This window comes from Nomascus leucogenys, chromosome 1a (genome assembly GCF_006542625.1).
Source record: "Nomascus leucogenys isolate Asia chromosome 1a, Asia_NLE_v1, whole genome shotgun sequence".
NCBI classification, from domain to species: Eukaryota; Metazoa; Chordata; class Mammalia; order Primates; family Hylobatidae; genus Nomascus; species Nomascus leucogenys.
Window position 1 is genome coordinate 1,284,459 of NC_044381.1, and position 17,989 is coordinate 1,302,447.

Sequence of the window (17,989 nt, forward strand, 5' to 3'; positions counted from 1 at the left end):
TTTCCTGTAGAAAAATTCTTGGTTCTTGGACACAGCTACCAGAACAGAGAGATGGTTTATATTTTTTCTATGAATTACCAGCTGATAAAATTCTCCTTCTTTGAGTGGGAGAAAAATTCAAGCCGGACAAGAACTTTTGTGGCAGGTAACTCTTACTTGAAGTTTATTTGAGTTTCTAGAGGCAAATTAATTTCTCTCTCTGTCTTTCACAATAAATAGGTGCCTGTCACCTTTATTTTTTTCTCAATCTAATGAGCTGCTTCTATAGATGGAAGAAAGTTAGTGCTTCCTTTTGATATTTTGAGAGTTTTATTTTTAGGCCTCTCCTTGACTGTCCTTTCTCCTTGTAAAGCCAGTGTCGAAGTAATGGCAATGGTAAGTATGCTTAGCGTTCTAAATTTTTTTAATACATGTTTATTACTAAGTAATTTATCTCCTTTTCTTCTACTTTATAGCTCCATATTAAATATGGTGGGACCTTTTAATAAAAAAGAGGAAAGCCTATTTGGAAACATATAAAAATAGAGCAGGATAGGTCATTTTTAAGATTCTGGTCAGATCACAATTTGGAAAGATCTTATTCTTTAAAACAAAAGTTTCGAACCAAGGATCTGTTGAAGGTGGGGAGTGACTCTCATTCATCTCCATCTTCCTTTGAAATTTCCTACAGACTTTTTGGTGTGTGTTTGTGTGTGTCTGTATTTTCTGGTGAGAAGATTCATAACTTTCATAAGCATCAAAGCCACTGCCTTTAAATATCTTTTTGATTACTTTTACTGTAGTTATTGTTTTAAGATCTGCTTTTTGCCATTTAAAAACATCTTTCAAATACTAGTTAACTCTTAAATGCTTTTTTGCAGAATAACATCCTTTTTGCAGTACTTTTTTCTGTTGTTTAATACCTACCCAAAATTTTGGTCCAAGCTCTAGGGGCCTCCTCCCCTAAGAATTTGGTTTAAAAGCAAAAGATTTTTAAATAAATAAACTAGAATTTGCTTTTTTCTTTTTAAGTTTTTTTTTTTTTTTTTTTTTTTTGGTAGCGATAGGGTCTCTCTGTGTTGCCCAAGCTGGTCTCGAACTCCTGGGCCCATCCTCCTGCATAGGCCTTCCAAAGTGTGAGGATTACAGGTGTGAGCCAATGTGCCTAGCATTGATTTGTGGGTTTTTTTTGTTTTTTGGGTTTTTTTTTGGAGACAGAGTCTCGCTCTTTTGCCCAGGCTGGAGTGCAGTGGGATGATCTTGGCTCACTGCAACCTCTACCTCCTGGGTTCAAACAATTCTCCTGCCTCAGCCTCCTGAGTAGCTGGGATTACAGGTGCCTGCTACTGCGCCCGGCTAATTTTTGTATTTTTGGTAGAGACGGGGTTTCACCATGTTGCCCAGGCTGGTCTCGAACTCCTGACTTCAGTTGAGCCACCCGCCTTGGCCTCCCAAAGTGCTGGGATTACAGGGGTGAGCTGCCACACCTGGCCTTGATTTGTTTTTGCATGTGAGAAAATGTATGTTCTAGTGCAGTGTGGTGTGTCATAAGGAGCCTGATTTGTTCTTACCAATGCAGTGATTACATTGGTTCTCCTACATGCAGTAGAATGCTAGTAATGTGGTAATGCTAGTTGCCAGTCTTTTTAATCTCTATAACAGAGGAAGCAGAAGTAGAGCAGATCCTGGCCTTGTAGGTCTAGAGACCGAACTATAGTGTCTTCTGGGAAAGCACTTAAACAAAACACAAGTTTATAAATTGCTATGGTCACTAACGTTTCAATCAAGATGGTGAGTACCTACGATTTGTGTGTATGTGCTACCCTTTTGAGAAGCATTGATTAGTTCGTTCTCTCACTGCTATAAAGAAATACTGGTGACTGGGCAATTTATAAAGAAAAGGGATTTAATTGGCTCAGGGTTCCGCAGGCCAGGAAGCATGGTGGCTTCTGGGGAGGCCTCAGGAAACTTAGAATCATGGCAGAAGGCAAAGGGGAAGCAGGCACGTTTTACGTGGCCAGAGCAGGAGGAAGAGAGGTGCTACACACTTTTAAATAACCAGATCTCACAATAACTCACTGACTCACTGTCACAAGAACAGCAACCCAGGGGATGGTGCTGGCCCATTCATGAGAACTGTGCCCCCATGATCCAATCATCTCCCACTAGGCCCCACCTCCAACACTGGGGATTACAGTTCAACATGAGAGTTGATGGGGACACAGATCTAAACCATATCAAGCATTAATATTACTATTAATCTGTGTGAAAAGGAACTGAATTCTGCTGTGACATTTTTTAAGAATTAGTCCTAGTAGGTGCGGTGGCTCACGCCTGTAATCCTAGCATTTTGGGAGGCCGAGGCAGGCGGATTGCCTGAGCTCAGGAGTTCAAGAGCAGCCTGGGCAACATGGTGAAACCCCGTCTCTACTAAAATACAAAAGAATGTTAGCCAGGCATGGCAGTGTGCACCTGTAGTCCCAGCTACTCGGGAGGCTCGGGCAGGAGAATTGCTTGAACCCGGGAGGCGGAGGTTGCAGTGAGCGGAGATCACACCACTGCACTCCAGCCTCAGCGACGGGGCAAGACTCCATCTCTACAAAAAAAAAAAAAAAAAAGAATTAGGCTTAGGGAGTGCATGGTGGCTCACGTCTGTAATCTCAGCACTTTGGGAAGCCAAGGTGGGCAGATCACTTAGGGTCAGGAGTTCGAGACCAGCCTGGCCAACATGGCAAAACCCCGTCTATACAAAACTACAAAAACTAGCCAGGCATGTGGTGGACATCTGTAATCCCAGCTACTGAGAAGTCTGACGCAGGAGAATCGCTTGAACCTGGGAGATGGAGGTTGCAGTGATCCGAGATCATACCACTGCACTCCAGGCTGGGTGACACAATAAGACTCTGTCTTAAAAAAAAAAAAAAAAAAAAAGAATTAGGCCTTAAGATAAAAAGCAGTGAAATAAAAGAAGTCATATTTTTAACAAATGAAATCCCTAATGTTTAAAAATTATTTAATGTATAAAATTATCAGTTTTTATACATTAGGGATTACATTTTTTAAAATATGACTTCAGGCTGGGCGTGGTGGCTCATGCCTGTAATCCCAGCACTTTGGGATACCAAGGTGGGCGGATTACCTGAGATCAGCAGTTCGAGACCAGCCTGGCCAACATGGTGAAACCCCATTTCTACTAAAAATACAGAAATTAGCCGGGCATGGTGGTGGCGTGCACCTGTAATCCCAGCTACTCGGGAGGCTGAGGCAGGAGAATTATTTGAACCCTGGAGGTGGAGGTTGCAGTGAGCTGAGATTGTGCCACTGCACTTCAGCGTGGGCGACAGAGCAAGACTCCATCTCAAAAAATATGTATATTATATATATATATGACTTCATAGACACACATTGGTCTCTACAACAAAACCAAAGCGTTAGGAAATTATCTCATGATTTAGCCACAAAATTAAAAGATTTATTTCAACAAACATTTATTGAATGCTTACCGATTCGACTGGATGACGTGTAGGAATAACAAGAGATCTGAGGCATAGTAGTAGACCCATGGAGCTGATAATTTCAGGGCAGAGTAGACATCTAATAAAGTCTTTGTTTCCTTTTGTAAGTTTCTCTAAGTTTGTTTAGGATACCTATTTTGACAGCCATACAGATCTTCAGAAAATAGGGATTATCACCAGGCACCACAAGGAAATAGATGGAAAAATATTTAAAAATAAATTGTAAGCCAAGCATGGTGGCTCACGCCTGTAATCTCAGCATGTGATTTGGGAGGCCAAGGCAAGAGGATCACTTGAGGCCAGGAGTTCAAGACCAGTCTGGGCAACATAGCAAGACCCGTATCTACTTAAAAAAAATTTAATAAAATTTAAAATAAGTAAATACATTGTAGTAAAAATGTAGGTTGTGTTTCTTTGTCTGAAAATAAGCTATTCTGAAAAGCTAAGCTTTCCCAATGGTACATGAGTTCTCGCTCTAATTATATCTTCTGTATTCCTCTCTCACTTGAATAATTTTCTTTTGAAAACTTTCTGAAGTTATATGCTTTCAGACTTTGTGAAATAATATGTTGAACATGATTTAATCATCTCTTAGTTAGGTTCATTATTTTCAATCATATTATTGTGTTGTGCTGTGATAACAATGTCCCTAGGAACTGGACAGTTTATAGAGCAGTTTGCCTGATCATTTTGGTTTTTTAAGTATGTTTTTTTTTTTTTTTTTTTAATATGAAATAGCCCCCAATCCCAGATCTTCAGTGGGTAATTTTGGGAAAGTGTTTTTCATAGAAATGTTGAAGTCCACGGAAGTCAGGTAGAACTCTAAAGGACCCGGTTGACCCAGTACATTGTAACCCTCTGCTCTCATGTGCACCTGACACACAGCCAGTCTACAGATTAGAGACCACCATTTCTGGGGGTTGTTATCCTTTTTCTTTTCTTTTTTTTTTTTTTGGAGACAGAGTCTTGCTCTGTCGCCCGGCTGGAGTGGTGCAGTGGTGCAGTCTCAGCTCACTGCAACCTCCACCTCCCGGGTTCAAGCAATTCTCCTGCCTCAGCCTTCCGAGTAGCTGGGACCACAGGCTCATACCACCACGCCTGGCTAATTTTTATATTTTTAGTAGAGATGGGGTGTCATCATGTTGGTCAGGATGGTCTCAATCTCTTGACCTTGTGATCCGCCCGCCTCGGCCTCCCAAAGTGCTGAGATTACAGGCGTGAGCCACTGCGCCTGGCCGGTTCTTTTCCTTTAACTTGTATTAACTGCATAGTAGTTAGTTTCTCTTTCTTCTTTCTTTAACAGGATCATCTCAACATATTTAAAAAATATGCCGTATATATATATAAGATTTGCCATCTCTGGGTCATTAAATGGCATCACAGACGTAGAAATGTCCCAGTTCCTTTTTTATGAAATTTATCCATTCATGCAAAAGAAGTGTGATAATTAATTAAAAATAATTTTGAACATTGGGTATCGTAGGCTCTGAGTGCGAGGCTCTCAGAAAATTAAAATGACATAATCATCGCACTTGCAAAGCTTAAAGCCCAGTGGGGAAGGGCAACATGATAGGAACAAAGGTAGAGTATAATAAGTGCTGTTGCAGAATCACAGGCCAAGGGGAGCTCATGTCTTTGAGCTTCAATTTCTTTATCTGTTGCAGGGGAGAGTATCTCATGAAGCTGTTTTGAAGCTTATCTAAGACAATGCATGTGAAAACACCGTAAAATTATAAAGCTGTGGACGTGTCAGTTGTCATGTTTGGTTTAAAATAGAAGCTGGGAGACTCTTTTTTTCTGAAACCATGTAGATAATCCAGGGATGAGACTCTAGTTAAAGTGAGGAAAACAATGTGCTTGCATGTCAAATGCAGTTCCTGGGAGAATGTTTGAGATTGTATTATTAGGAGACTCTCTTTCCAGAAATCATTTTGTTGGCATTTATACTAAGTGGTGATGACGTTGAGAACAGCATAGCTTCATCTGACATCTCACGTTATTGTCAGCCTTTCTTAGTACCCATGGTATGTTTTTACTGTATCTTGTGAATAAGATAATATATTAAGTCTCCTGGCATATAAGGATATATGTAAGATACGTTTTGTATAGTTGGTTTCTAGAGTGTCTTCATAGCAGTCTTCCGGTATTTCTATTTATTGCTATTCCCCCTCCCCCTCTGTTTTTTTTCCCATTAGTTCTTTACAGGTAGGGAGATTATATGTCCCAGTTTGCCTGTCCTAGTTTATGTCTCTTGACCCTACATCCCATCTGCTTAACATTCTGACACCCTCAAAGGCATCCCAATTTGGACCTCACCTTATCTGGTCACCCTGGCTCAAAGCATAGAAGAAAATTAAATGAAGAGCCAGCAAATTAGTGAAATTGTACCCATCTGTGATAACTGACTTCGGTCACTGAGCTGAGCTGATTTACAGAGCGTGGATTTGGTCCAGTAATATCCTGGAATGCAACTTACAGATGTAAGTAAGTAGTGCCTCATTGTAGCTACACACTCCAGCAGGTTTCCTAATGAGCTGTTGAAACGAAAGCGTGTGTTTGTTCACTCTGGCACACAACAGTAGCTTTCACACTTCAGTAGTTTTCACCATAGCATGGCTTGTTGGAGCTTGGAGACTGGCATTCCTTCTTAAAGGCCCATCAAGGTTTTCATTCACTGTGAGCTGTGTGTTAGGCTGGTATTGATCTTGTTTTTGACCATCATTCACCCATGGCAGCCAACCAGGGAGGTGTAAAATGCTTTCGTCCCCCCTCCCCACGTGTGCACCTCTTTTGGTGTGACCCATGTGATGACAGTTACGATGCAGCTTGGAGGGATGGCCCTACATTGCAGCTTCTCTGCCTCATCCCCGCTACCCTTTTAGAATGAGAAAAGAGGATTGAAAGGTCCAAAAGCCTAGAGAGAAAATTCTGCAGTCCTGTGTTTTTCTGAGCAGAAGGGAAGGTGCTACTTTGTATGACTGCTTGCAATCCCCAATATAATAGAATAAAACTGTCCCTACTGCCAGCATTAATATGAAATTTGCATAAAGGTAGAGGAATTACTTTATTGTTTTATTATTATGCAATCACAGTATTTTCATTGCAGGGCAGCTTGCAAAAAGTTCATTGCAAATTATGCTGAGTTAAAATCAAATACATAAATCTGCCTTTCTCTGTTGGCAGCTGTATTGGAGTTTGGGATTGGCTTCTATGCTTATTAGAGCCAAAGAATGTATATTATTTAATTCTTGCAAAGTGAAAGTAAAAGATCAGGAAATAAAGAAAAATCAAGGGAATGGAACATTTTTAGTGCAATTCCTGTTTTCCTCTCCAGCAAGGGAAAGTGGTTTAAAGATCTCTGTTAAAACAGTGCTTCTCACACTTTAATGTGAGACTCTTGTTATGTAGATCCTGATTCCTGGGTCTAGGATGGGGGCCTAAGACTCTGCATTTCTAACTAGCTGTAGAGCATGCTGGTGCTGCTGGACCACAGGCCATGACTTGAGTAGCAGGTTGTCAGGAAATATGTGCTTCAGCGGGCTCCGACTCTGCATATCACTGTTGTGAAATATGTGGGTTACAGTGGCACACACCGGACCCTCAACTGTCAGGAGGAGCTGTGTTTTAGCTAGGGGTTAGGGTGAGAGGGACCACCCAGACTTGTTGTCCCCGGACTCTTTACCAATCTTAAGGTATCCCTAACAGAGGCCCACTGTTCCTGCTAATGAAATGAATAAAGAAATGTTACAGTCCATGGGTTTGGAATTCTAGTAACGGCTTATTTTACATCTATTAAAGGCTACAAGGAAAGAAGTGGAGGGAAGGGCCAGAAGACTAAGAGAATAGGAAATGAGAAGAAATGCAGAAAGGAGAGTTCCATTTCCTCCTGCTTCTATCAAAGGAAAAAAAGATGTTATGTGCCTTCTCTTTCCACCTCTAAATAAAGCAACAGGGCCACCACTAACTAGCTTGTGTGACCATATTCTGGCTATTTAACCTCTGCTATTTCACAAAAAGTTTTCATCTGTGAAAGGAGGAATTTGGACTCGGGACAGTTTTCAGAGCCCCTTCAATTGTTAAAGCATAGCAACTAAGAATTTTATGGTCATACAACACTAAAAATCATACAACACTAAAAATCATACATATGTCCTTAGGAATGGGGTTTTATTTCTGTAAGAGCACCTCCAAAACAAGTGTGTGTGTTAATATATGTGCATTTTATATTTTTCTTTATATTCTCTTTTAAGAAAATCTGTTTTGTTTCATTGCTTCAAAATTCCTGAAAAATTTTGTCTTTTTATATAATCCAGAGTTGGCTGTGTTAATTTCTGCTTCCATCATACTAATTTAGGAAACCTGGCCTAACAGTGGCAGGAACAGCTAGAACTTTCTTCTGTGACTTACTGGCATTTTCCCTAAGCATCTGCGTGTGTTGGGTGTATGTGTAAGTACCATGCATTGGATACATCCTCTGTTGAAAGGATGAAGGAATGCTTGTTCCACAAGTTACCTGGGGTCCAACTCTGTTCCGTACTCAGCCTGTTCTCTCAACACAATGATGTCTTCAGTCTTAGGACAGAAGTCTGGAGTTTATTCACATCTTTATTTTGATTAATTGTTTTACACATCAGGCACCATATAATGTAGTGGATAATGAAATGCTCTAAGTAAGTTAGGGATTTTCAATTCTTAGACTTGTGGATGAGAGAATTTCAAAAATTATCTACAAATTTACCCTCATAGATAATGTTTGTATGATATACAGAGGTTGAGTTTTAAAAAATATAAATTGCTCTGAGCCAGAAATGAAAAATAAATGTAGAATCCCATGATAAAAAACTAAAGTTGCTATATTAAAATTAATAGTATACTGGGATTTTTGATACATTGTTTTGAGGATGTGTTTACTATGTTCAAAGCAATAAATTTAGGAGTGGAATCTAGTTTCATTAGCCCTCCTATAACATTTTGGTGAGAATATAAATTAATACCTACTTTTTGAAGGACAACCTGACATTATCCATTAGAATGTGTAGGCTCTATTTTCTCCATCTCACAGATTCACTTCTTGTAATTTACCCATTTATAATTAATTACTGCAAATATTTATTTGGAATTATTGGACAGGTACCGAAAGCTATATGTAGAAGTACGTTCATCAGAGTGTTCGCAGTGTGGGCCAGGTGCGATGGTTTACTCCTGTAATCCCAGCACTTTGGGAGGCTAAGGTGGGTGGATCATCTGAGGTCAGGAGTTCGAGACTAGCCTGGCCAACATGGTGAAACCCCGTCTCTATTAAAAATACAAAAAAATTAGGCAGGCATAGTGGTCCGCACCTGTAATCCCAGCAACTGAGGAGGCTGAGGCAGGAGAATCACTTGAATCTGGGAGGCAGGGTTTGCAGTGAGCTGAGATCGTGCCATTGCACTCCAGCCTGGGTGACAAAGATACTCTGTCTCAAAGATAAAGTGTTTGCAGTGTGAAGAAACAATCTAAATATTCAACAATAAAGGAAGGTCAAATGAGACAAATATGAAAGGGGAATACTATGCAGCCATAAAAGAGAGATGTGGTAATTACCTTAGGAAGATGACTATAATAATGAAGTTAAAAGTTATAAAGGAACATTTGGGAAGAATGTATAGGTACGTACATGCTTATAGAAGCACAAGGAAGAACTGGGAAGCAATACACCAAAACGTCGATAGTAATAGAATTACGGCTGATTTTTTACTTTCTCTCTCATGCATTCCTTTATTGTTGAATATTTAGTACTAGTACATGGAGAGGGAATAGAAAACTTAATTTGGAAGGGATGGGGAAAAAGTAGCCACCCTGGGAGCTGAGTTAGAGGAGAACACAGAGCCCAGGTGTTTCAGCATCTCTTCTGGCGTTGGCGGTGGGAATTCTCTGACTAGTCCTCACTGTGCCAGAGAAGCTTCCTGCGCACAGCTGGGTCCTGTGAGGCAAGACCTGTGTCCTGCTGACTCATACACAGCATCCCATATGGCGTTAACTTTATTTAGCAACGTCAGCTCAAGGAAGCATTGTGTTCCCTGTGGGCCAAGGATTTAGAAGAGCATAATCACAGAATGTCTGTCAGGCCTGGAAGTGTCATTAGGGCTTTCCTAGTCTGGACGTGAAGGATCTGAGGCCCAGAGCATTTAAGTAATGTTCCCAGAGTCCCAGAGGTGGTTCGAGGCCAAGTGGAAATGAAAATGCGGTTCCCAGGCTCTTGGTCTCTCTAGTGCTACTACTTTGCTTGTCTCTAAGCTCTGCTGTGGTGGATGAGTCTCCAGTTCTCACAAGCAGTTTTTAAGGCCAGAGCAAAAGGTTTCCAGGTAAGAGAATTTTTTTTTTTCATAGAAGATTAAATTAATCGGACTTCTGTTCAGATCTGCATTCAGTGAGATACATGGAAATTCAGAGGTTGTTGACTTTCCTTGGGTCTGGCCTCTTTTGGATATTTAATAAAGGCTGCAAAACCTTTCCCTTGAACGGTGCATGTTTGCCGAAAACCACAAAACTTTGCGTTTGATTTTGGAGGTTTCAAGAGCCCTGTAAAGCCTGTCCGTGAGTTACAGATGTCCTTTGTCTTGTGCTTCCCTGTTTTCAAGCAGTTCTCTTGCATTTGGAGGTAACGGAACTGTGATCTGGTTTGGTTTTCATACCTTTGTTGCGGTATGTTTTCTTCCGATAAAAAAAAAGAGAAGGAAAGGATAGCAACTAGGGATGAACACGCCTCATCACGTTGGATACGTAGTGTTTTCTTTGTGTTTACAGTTGTTAGATTGTCATTCCAATAAAAGTAAAATTGTGTAATACTTTTTAAAGGTCCCATCACACTAGCACACTGCTTTCATTTTTTGCAGTGTGTTCCACTCTGTTCCTGTCCACATGGATACTTCATGGTTAGAGCCAAAAAGTGTTCATTATGCCCTTTCCTGCTAACACATGAAAGACACAAACTGAGGCTGAAATTGAGTGGCTTCTTACCAAAAATTAGGTATTTGAATAAGAGCAGATAGTTTTTACTTAAAAGATGTAAGTTTTGAAAATGGCCACATGCAGTGGTTAACACACTGATGACTGGACTTCCTGAAAAGTTTCTGATTCAGTAGCCCATTGTGGGGCCCAAGAATATGCATTTCTAATAAGTCCCCAGGTGATGCTGACACCACTGGTCCATGGCCACACTTTGAGAAACAGTGGCCCAGAGAATAAGAGTCTTAGAAGGCAGCGTGTTTTCCAAATTTTGCTGAAGAGAAGAATCACTTGAGAATGTTTGTTAGAAATGTAAATTTTAACACCATGTCAGACTCACTGAATCAAAATCTCTGGGAGAATCTTGGGATACTATATTATCAGATTTGGAGGAACTGCTATTCTGTTGCTATCAGGTGAGCCCCATAGAGCGTCACTTGTTTGCAAACCACTCACAGGACAGTAGAATTTTTTTCTTTTAAACACTAACTCAACCAGAAGGGACAATATAATACATTTATCACTCTAATAGTTTTCTCATCCGTTGTCTGCTTTGACCCTATGACCCCGTCAGCCCCTAGCAGCATCCACATTTTTAAGTGAATTTTAAGTCACGCTTCTGAGACATAAATATTTTTGTTTCAGGTACCAAATATATTGTTTGAAAGAGATAACAGAATACCTGCTTTCTGAGAATTTCCTCAAGTTTTACTGAGTTCCTTTTTAATAAGCATAGTCGGGATAGGCATTTATGTGTGTGTGTGTGAGAGAGAGAGTGAGATAAAGGGAGGAAGGAAAAAGAAATGTGGTTTTGTGATAAGTTCGGGTTCGTTAGTGATGGTGATGCTGTTGATCTCGGAACACGTTTTGAGAACCACTGGAATAGACCAAGCAGTTGGAATCTCCTGGAGGAGCTTTGAAATGTACTTCTGCTCAGGTCCCACCCCCAGAGAATAGTTTAATTGGTCTTTGGTGAGACCTAGACAGTAATTCTAATAATCATCCAGCCGGGCGTGGTAGCTTACACCTGTAACCCCAGCACTCTGGGAGGCCTAGGCGATTGGATCACCTGCGGTCAGGAGTTCGGGACCAGCCTGGCCAGCATGGTGAAACCCCCGTCTCTACTAAAAATACCAGAAATTAGCCAGGCATGATGGCACACGCTTATAAACCCAGCTACTTGGGAGGCTGAGGCAGGAGAATCGCTTGAACCCAGGAGGCAGAGGTTGCAGTGAGTGGAGATCACTCCATTGCCCTCCAGCCTGGGAAACAAGAGCATAACTCTGTCTCCAAAAAAAAAAAAAAAAAAAAAAAAAATCCAAGATTGTGAACGATTACTGTAGGTCGCTCCAGATAAAAGGTAATGGGTCAGGAAGCTTAAGACTTGATGAGGAAAAATAAAAGTTAAACCAGTGCTCCTCCCGCTTCAGTGTGCATACAAATCACCTGGGGGTCTTGCTGGAATGCAGATTGATTCTGTAGGTCTAGGTCGGGCCCAAGATGCTGCTTTTTTAAATCAAGTCAAGCAGATGCTGCTATGATTGCCCAGAGGTCCACACTTTGAGTAGCGAGGTGGTTAGAAAGTGTTGACCTATGTAAGTGCTTATCAACACACAGTTTTTATATATTTTTAAGTAGTATAGAACAAATAAAAGCAATGTCATTGAGATTTCAGATACCTTAACTTAGAAACAATAAATATTTTGCCATTAGTGACTATTTCCATTCCCTTGATGACTAAAACATTTTGTTTTTGCTTCTCCCTACCTGCTTACTCAGAGTTTCAATCAAATGTTTGTAAATTAATTTTGCTTTAGTATGACACATGTATTAACAGGCCTTTCCCCTTTATAACTGGGTCCCAGGATTCACGGAGTTTGAGAATCTTGCCTTCTGGCTTCCTCCTTGCCTCAGACCCTGCCCTTTAGGTGTTATCGCCCTAGGAGGCTGAAAGTTTAGTAATGCCCCAGGGGCTCTTTGCAGGAGCTAGTCACTTTTGGCAGTTTCTTGCTGTCAGACTGCAGGCTCTGGGAGCCAGTCTTCTTGTGACAGGGCTTCATCCTGTGTCTCTGGCTTGAGCCCAACCTTTCAGGCCTGGGTTAGGGGTGAAGCCTTTTATCTGGCAGGTCCCATAGTCTGGCGCCTTTCCTAGTATGGTGGAGTTGAGACCTTGCTGTCAGAGCCTGTTCAGAAGGAGAGAGGCAGAGACAAGACCTTCGGGTGAGGAGGAAGGAGTTTAAGTCCCTTCTGTGGAATCTGTTTCCCCTGGCTTGTTGCATTTTCTCAGCTGAACATGGCAGAAGTGGTTGATATTTGAATTAGAGGCTACGGAAGCGTCCTTGGGAAGTGGGTGGGGCTGAGCCAGTGATCTTCCCTTCTGCCTCTACCTCGTGCTGACCAGGGGACAAGGCTCTGTCTCCTGGGTTTCATGTGTATCCGTCTGAAGGGACCACCCACAGAGGCTTTGTGTGAGCAATAAAGCTTTTAATCACCTGGGTGCAGGCGGGCCAAGTCCCAAAAAAGAGTCAGTGAAGAGAGATAGGGTGGGGCCGTTTTATAAGATTTGGGTAGGTAAAGGAAAATCACAATCAAAGGGGGGTTGTTTCCTGGCGGGCAGGAGTGGGGGGGTCACAAGGTGCTCAGTAGGGGAGCTTTTGAGCCAGGATGAGCCAGGAGAAGGAATTTCACAAGACAGTGTCATCAGTTAAGGCAGGAACAGGCCATTTTCACTTCTTTTGTGGTGGAATGTCATCAGTTAAGGCAGGGACTGGCCATCTGGATGTGAACGTGCAGGTCACAGGGGATATGATGGCATAGCTTGGGCTCAGAGGCCTGACATGGGTGTGGCCTGTCATTGGTCAGTCTGTGACCATACTGCTGTTCTCCATTTATTCTTCAGCAGAATGGGATCAGGCTTTTTCAGTCATTTCCTATTTTTAAAGGACATCTCCATGGCAGTTGCCCCTACTCCCTCCCTGTGTCTGAATATTTGCCTGTCTAGCATGGGTAGGTGAACGTCAGCAGAACTCTTGAAGAATCATGAAAGGGATGTGCTTGTCCTAGCAGGGGAGCCTGTGACAATAAAAAAGCAGAGAATGTTCTGAGTCTCCTCTATTAAAAAGGGAAAAGCTTAAGTGAGGTTTATTTCCACTAAAGGAAAGCAACATAAGGCAGCTTGACCTTGAGTGTGACTGGAGCACCATAAATGCTACTTCTACTTTTTTCCTTTTTTTTTCTATTGTGGTAAAAAACACATAGCATAGATTTGCCCTGTTAATGTTTAAGTGTACATTTCATTGTTGTAAACTATGCACAATGCCATGGCAGATCTCTAGAACTTTTCCATTTCACATGACTAAAATGCTATACTCATCAAACAACTCCGTGTTTCCCCCTCGCGCCAGCCCCTGGCACTAGCCTTTCTACTTTCTGTTTCTATGAGTTTAATTACGTGTATATGTCATAGAAATTTGGCTTTTTGTGATTGGCTTATTTCACTTAGCATAGTATCTTCAAGTTTCCATTCTATTCATGTTGTAGCATGTGATAGAATTTCCTTTTTTGTAGGCTAGATAATAGTCCACTGTATGTATATACCACATTTTCCTTGGGCGTTCTTCTGTTAATGGACTTTCAGGTTGCTTCTGCTTGTTGGTCATTGTGAATAATTCTGTACTGAGCATGGGGGTACAAATATCTCTTTGAGTTCCTGTTTTTAGTTCTTTGGGACATATACCCAGAAGTAGGGTTGTTGAATCATATGGTAGTTCTATTTCTTATTTTTTTGAGGAAGCTCTATACGGTTTTCTATAGCAGCTGCACCATTTTACAAATTCACCAACCACCCTCACCAATGTAGGGTTCCAGTTTCTCCATATGGCTACTGATGCTTTGTTTTTTTGTTGTTGTTTGTTCTTGTTTTTTTTAATAGTGGCCATCCTAATGAGTATGAGGTGATATTGTGGTTTTGATTTGGTTCTGCCTTTTTAAACTCCGAATTCCGTCTCTGGTTACTGCTTTTCCCATAACCATTTTCAGTTGAGGTGTGTATGCTGTGTTGGTACCATAAATTTAACGTTGTGAGAGCTTTTATCAGGCAGCAAATTGTAAAGCCCCTTCTAGGTCAGACACTTGACCTCTGTAAAGCTTAAGTTAGGAACTTGTATGTTCTTAAGAAAACACAAGAAAATATGAGAAATTTCTGTTTGGCTTGAGCCTTTCTGTTTTCTTGGTGGTGGTAGTGTGGGGGTGGTATAGGCTCTCCCTAAGTTGCCCAGGCTGGAATGCAGTGGCTCTTCACAGGTGCAGTCATAGCTCACTACAGCCTCGAACTCCTGTCTCAGCCTCACAAGTACTGGAATTACAGGCATGGACCACCATACCCAGCTCCATTCTGCTTTAAACAGTGGAAAAAATACATGTATTTTTTAAATGGAAGGGCTGGTTATATCTTCAATATGAAATCCTCTGTGTGAAATCTGAATAAACTATTCCTGGAATATCCAGTGTCCTTTCCTCGTGATGATAAACGAAGCCCAGAGCTGCCTGTCTTTAAAGATAGTAAGAAGCCTATGCATCAACAAAACACTTAAAAGTAAGATCATTTATTTTATTTTACTCATCACCTTAAACCCATCAATGACTTTTAGCTTAGAAGAAAACCTAGTCTTCCTACTATGACCACAGGACTAAACAAATCTCATAACCTAGCCTCTGCTTACCTCTCACTTCAGCCCAATCTACTCTTTCCCTCTCTTAAAAACCCAGTAGCTCAAAAAAAAAAACCAGTAGCTCGAATATATGGAGCTCTTTCTGGCCCCGAGCCTCCAGACCTTTTAAAGAAAAAAAAAGATTGTAATTTTGATGAAGACCACTTTGTCAATTTTTATTTCTATGGCCCTTACTTTTGGTATTGTGTCTAGACCTCTCCAAGCCCTAGGTCTTAAAGATCTTCTAGGTTTTCTTAAGTTTTATAGTTTTTTTTTTTTTATTTTAGATTTAAGATTCATTTGGAATTAACTTTTGTATAAGACAGAAGGTTAAGAAGATTCATTATTTTGACTATAGATAGCTGTAGCTGTCAGATTGCTGTAGCACTGTTTGTTGAAAAGACTTTCCTTCCTTTTCTGAAAGAGTTTTTCTTTTCTGAAATGCCTTTGTCAAAAATCGCATGGGCACATTTGTGTGGGTCTATTTCTGGGCTGGTTGGTGTTCCTGGGACCGTTTTTACCTTCCACCTTCCCCGTAGTTAACTCCTACTTATCCTTCAGGTCTTAGTTTCAATATTGTTTCCCTGGAAAGACCCTTAAGGACCACCCATTCCTATACATGTGCATACCCTCAACTTCAGTCCTAAGGAAGGGTACTTCTGTTATTCTCACTCAACACCTGTTTTTTTCCTCTTCATTGCATTTAGCATAATACGTTTATAACTTTTTTTGTTTGTGCACATACAGTTCGTGCCTATAAGCCTCAAAAAGGCAAGAACTGAGCTTATTTTGTTCACCACTGTAGTGCCCAGCACTGTGTCTATTGCATGCTGAGTTCTCAGTCAATATTTTTGAATAAATGAGTGAAACAAAGTTAGGCTTCCTGGGGGATGTTTTCTAAATCCCTAGGTATCATTTTCTTAAAATCAGAGGATATTCTTGGCTCTTGGAGCCTTAGGGCATAATTTTTTCCCAGTTAACCCATCTTTGAAGATAGGGATTTTGAGAACTTTTGGCCTACCTCAGAGTCACCTAGAGAGTTATCAAAGTGCAGATTGCAGGGCCCCAAACCCAGAGTTCGTGCCTCAGTAGGTCTGGGATGGGCCCCAAAATTTGGATTTCTAACAAGTTCCCAGAAGGTAATGCTGATGCTGCTGTTCTGGGAACCCACTTTGAGAACTGTTTTAGTCTGTTCTTGTACTGCTATAAAGAACTACCTGAGGCTGGGTAATTTATAAAGAAAAAAGGCTTAATTGACTCACAGTTCCACAGGCTGTAAGGGAAGCGTGGCTGGGAAGCCTCAGGAAACTTACAATCATGGTGGACGGCGAAGGGGTAGGTGGCATGTCCTATGCGGTGGGAGCAGGAGAAAAAGAGGGAAGAAGGTAATGCTACGCACTTTTAAACGACCAGTTCTCGGGGAAGTCCGCCCCCGTGATCTAATCACTTCCCACCAGGCCCCTCTTCCAACACGGAGGATTATAACTCATAAGATTTGGGTGGGGACTCAAATCCAAACCGTATCAAGCACTAGTGTTTTAAGGTTAAGGATCTGAAGAGGCCGAGCCACTGAGCCGCCACTGCCCCCTTTTGCAGCCATTTCCACTGAGGAAAAGGAATTGTATGTCCATAATCCAGAACCTTCACTCTTTCACCCCTTTGCTCATACAAGTAAGGGTGATGACCTGCTTCCTGCTGGCACTGAGGATTATCCATATAAGAATTCATCCAACAGAGAAATGGCAGGAAGACCCTTACTACTGTCCAAGGGATTGCTGATGATTATGATAAAAGGAAACCAATGAAGGCATTTAAAAAGCAATTTGCCTGCGATGGTACTGTAATTGAGCATCCAGAATATGGAGGTCATTAAGCTACAGGGTGACCAACGCAAGAACATGTGCCAGTTCCTCTTGGAGACTGGAATGACTAAGGACAACCAGCTAAATGTTCATGAGTTTTAAGTGCTGTGGCTCGCTGAAGCTTGAGTGAGGTTTTCCTTGCAATGAGTAGAATTTCCTTTCTGTCCCTTGTCACCAGTTTAAAAACCTCACAGCTTGTATAACGTAACCATTTGTGGTCTGCTTTTAACTTGACCTAGTGTAACTCCTTCATGTAGTAAACTGAAAAGAACCATACTGTCTAGTCTTGAAGTCCCTCATTTAAACAGAGGTCAAGCAATAGGTGCCTGGCAGTGTCAAACTTGAAACAAAGCAATACCCTCATGTTTCAGCCACACCCAGAGCCCTAAGATCATAGACAACTACGTCTGGCCAGAAGCTCCTCCACTCTCCCTCTGCAGAGTTCCCTGCCCTAAGAGACTGTCACCACCCAGACGATCCTTGGTGAATCTAAGAGGAGGGGATGGGGTAAGGCAGCAACAGCAATTCTACCACTGGAAGGGAGCCTTTGGTGGTCAAAGAAAGATCTCTTGGTGTCTACAACCTGACCAGGGGCAGAGTTTTAGAGAGGCCCCCTTCCCAATAGCGAGGTGATAGGACATCTGGCTTTCCACAAAGGTCTTTTTGACCAGACATGTCCTAGCTAAGGGATGTCCACACACCAGAATGTGAGGCCAACCTTCCGTCAAAGTTAAACCTTTGACAAGGGAACAAATCTTAAGCTGATGTACCAGTCATGTAGCTAGCTGTAGAGCTTGCAACTTAATGGCAACAGCTGTCCAATGCCATGGGAAGTAACAAACTGATTTTGAGGTTTGTTTTTTTTTCTCCCTCCAGTTTTAATGTTACGTGTAATGTATTTAAACCCTTTTTTTTAATTTAAGTTGTAGGGTACATG

At 41.4% G+C, this 17,989-nt stretch overlaps 1 protein-coding gene and 1 pseudogene across 4 annotated transcripts in view; both read left to right on the forward strand.

Moving 5' to 3' along the window:
- KANK1 (KN motif and ankyrin repeat domains 1) overlaps positions 1-17,989 on the forward strand; it is a 202,126-nt gene that overhangs the window by 96,667 nt on the left and 87,470 nt on the right. The window lies entirely within an intron of this gene.
- Positions 16,814-17,154, forward strand: LOC101176617 (annotated as a pseudogene).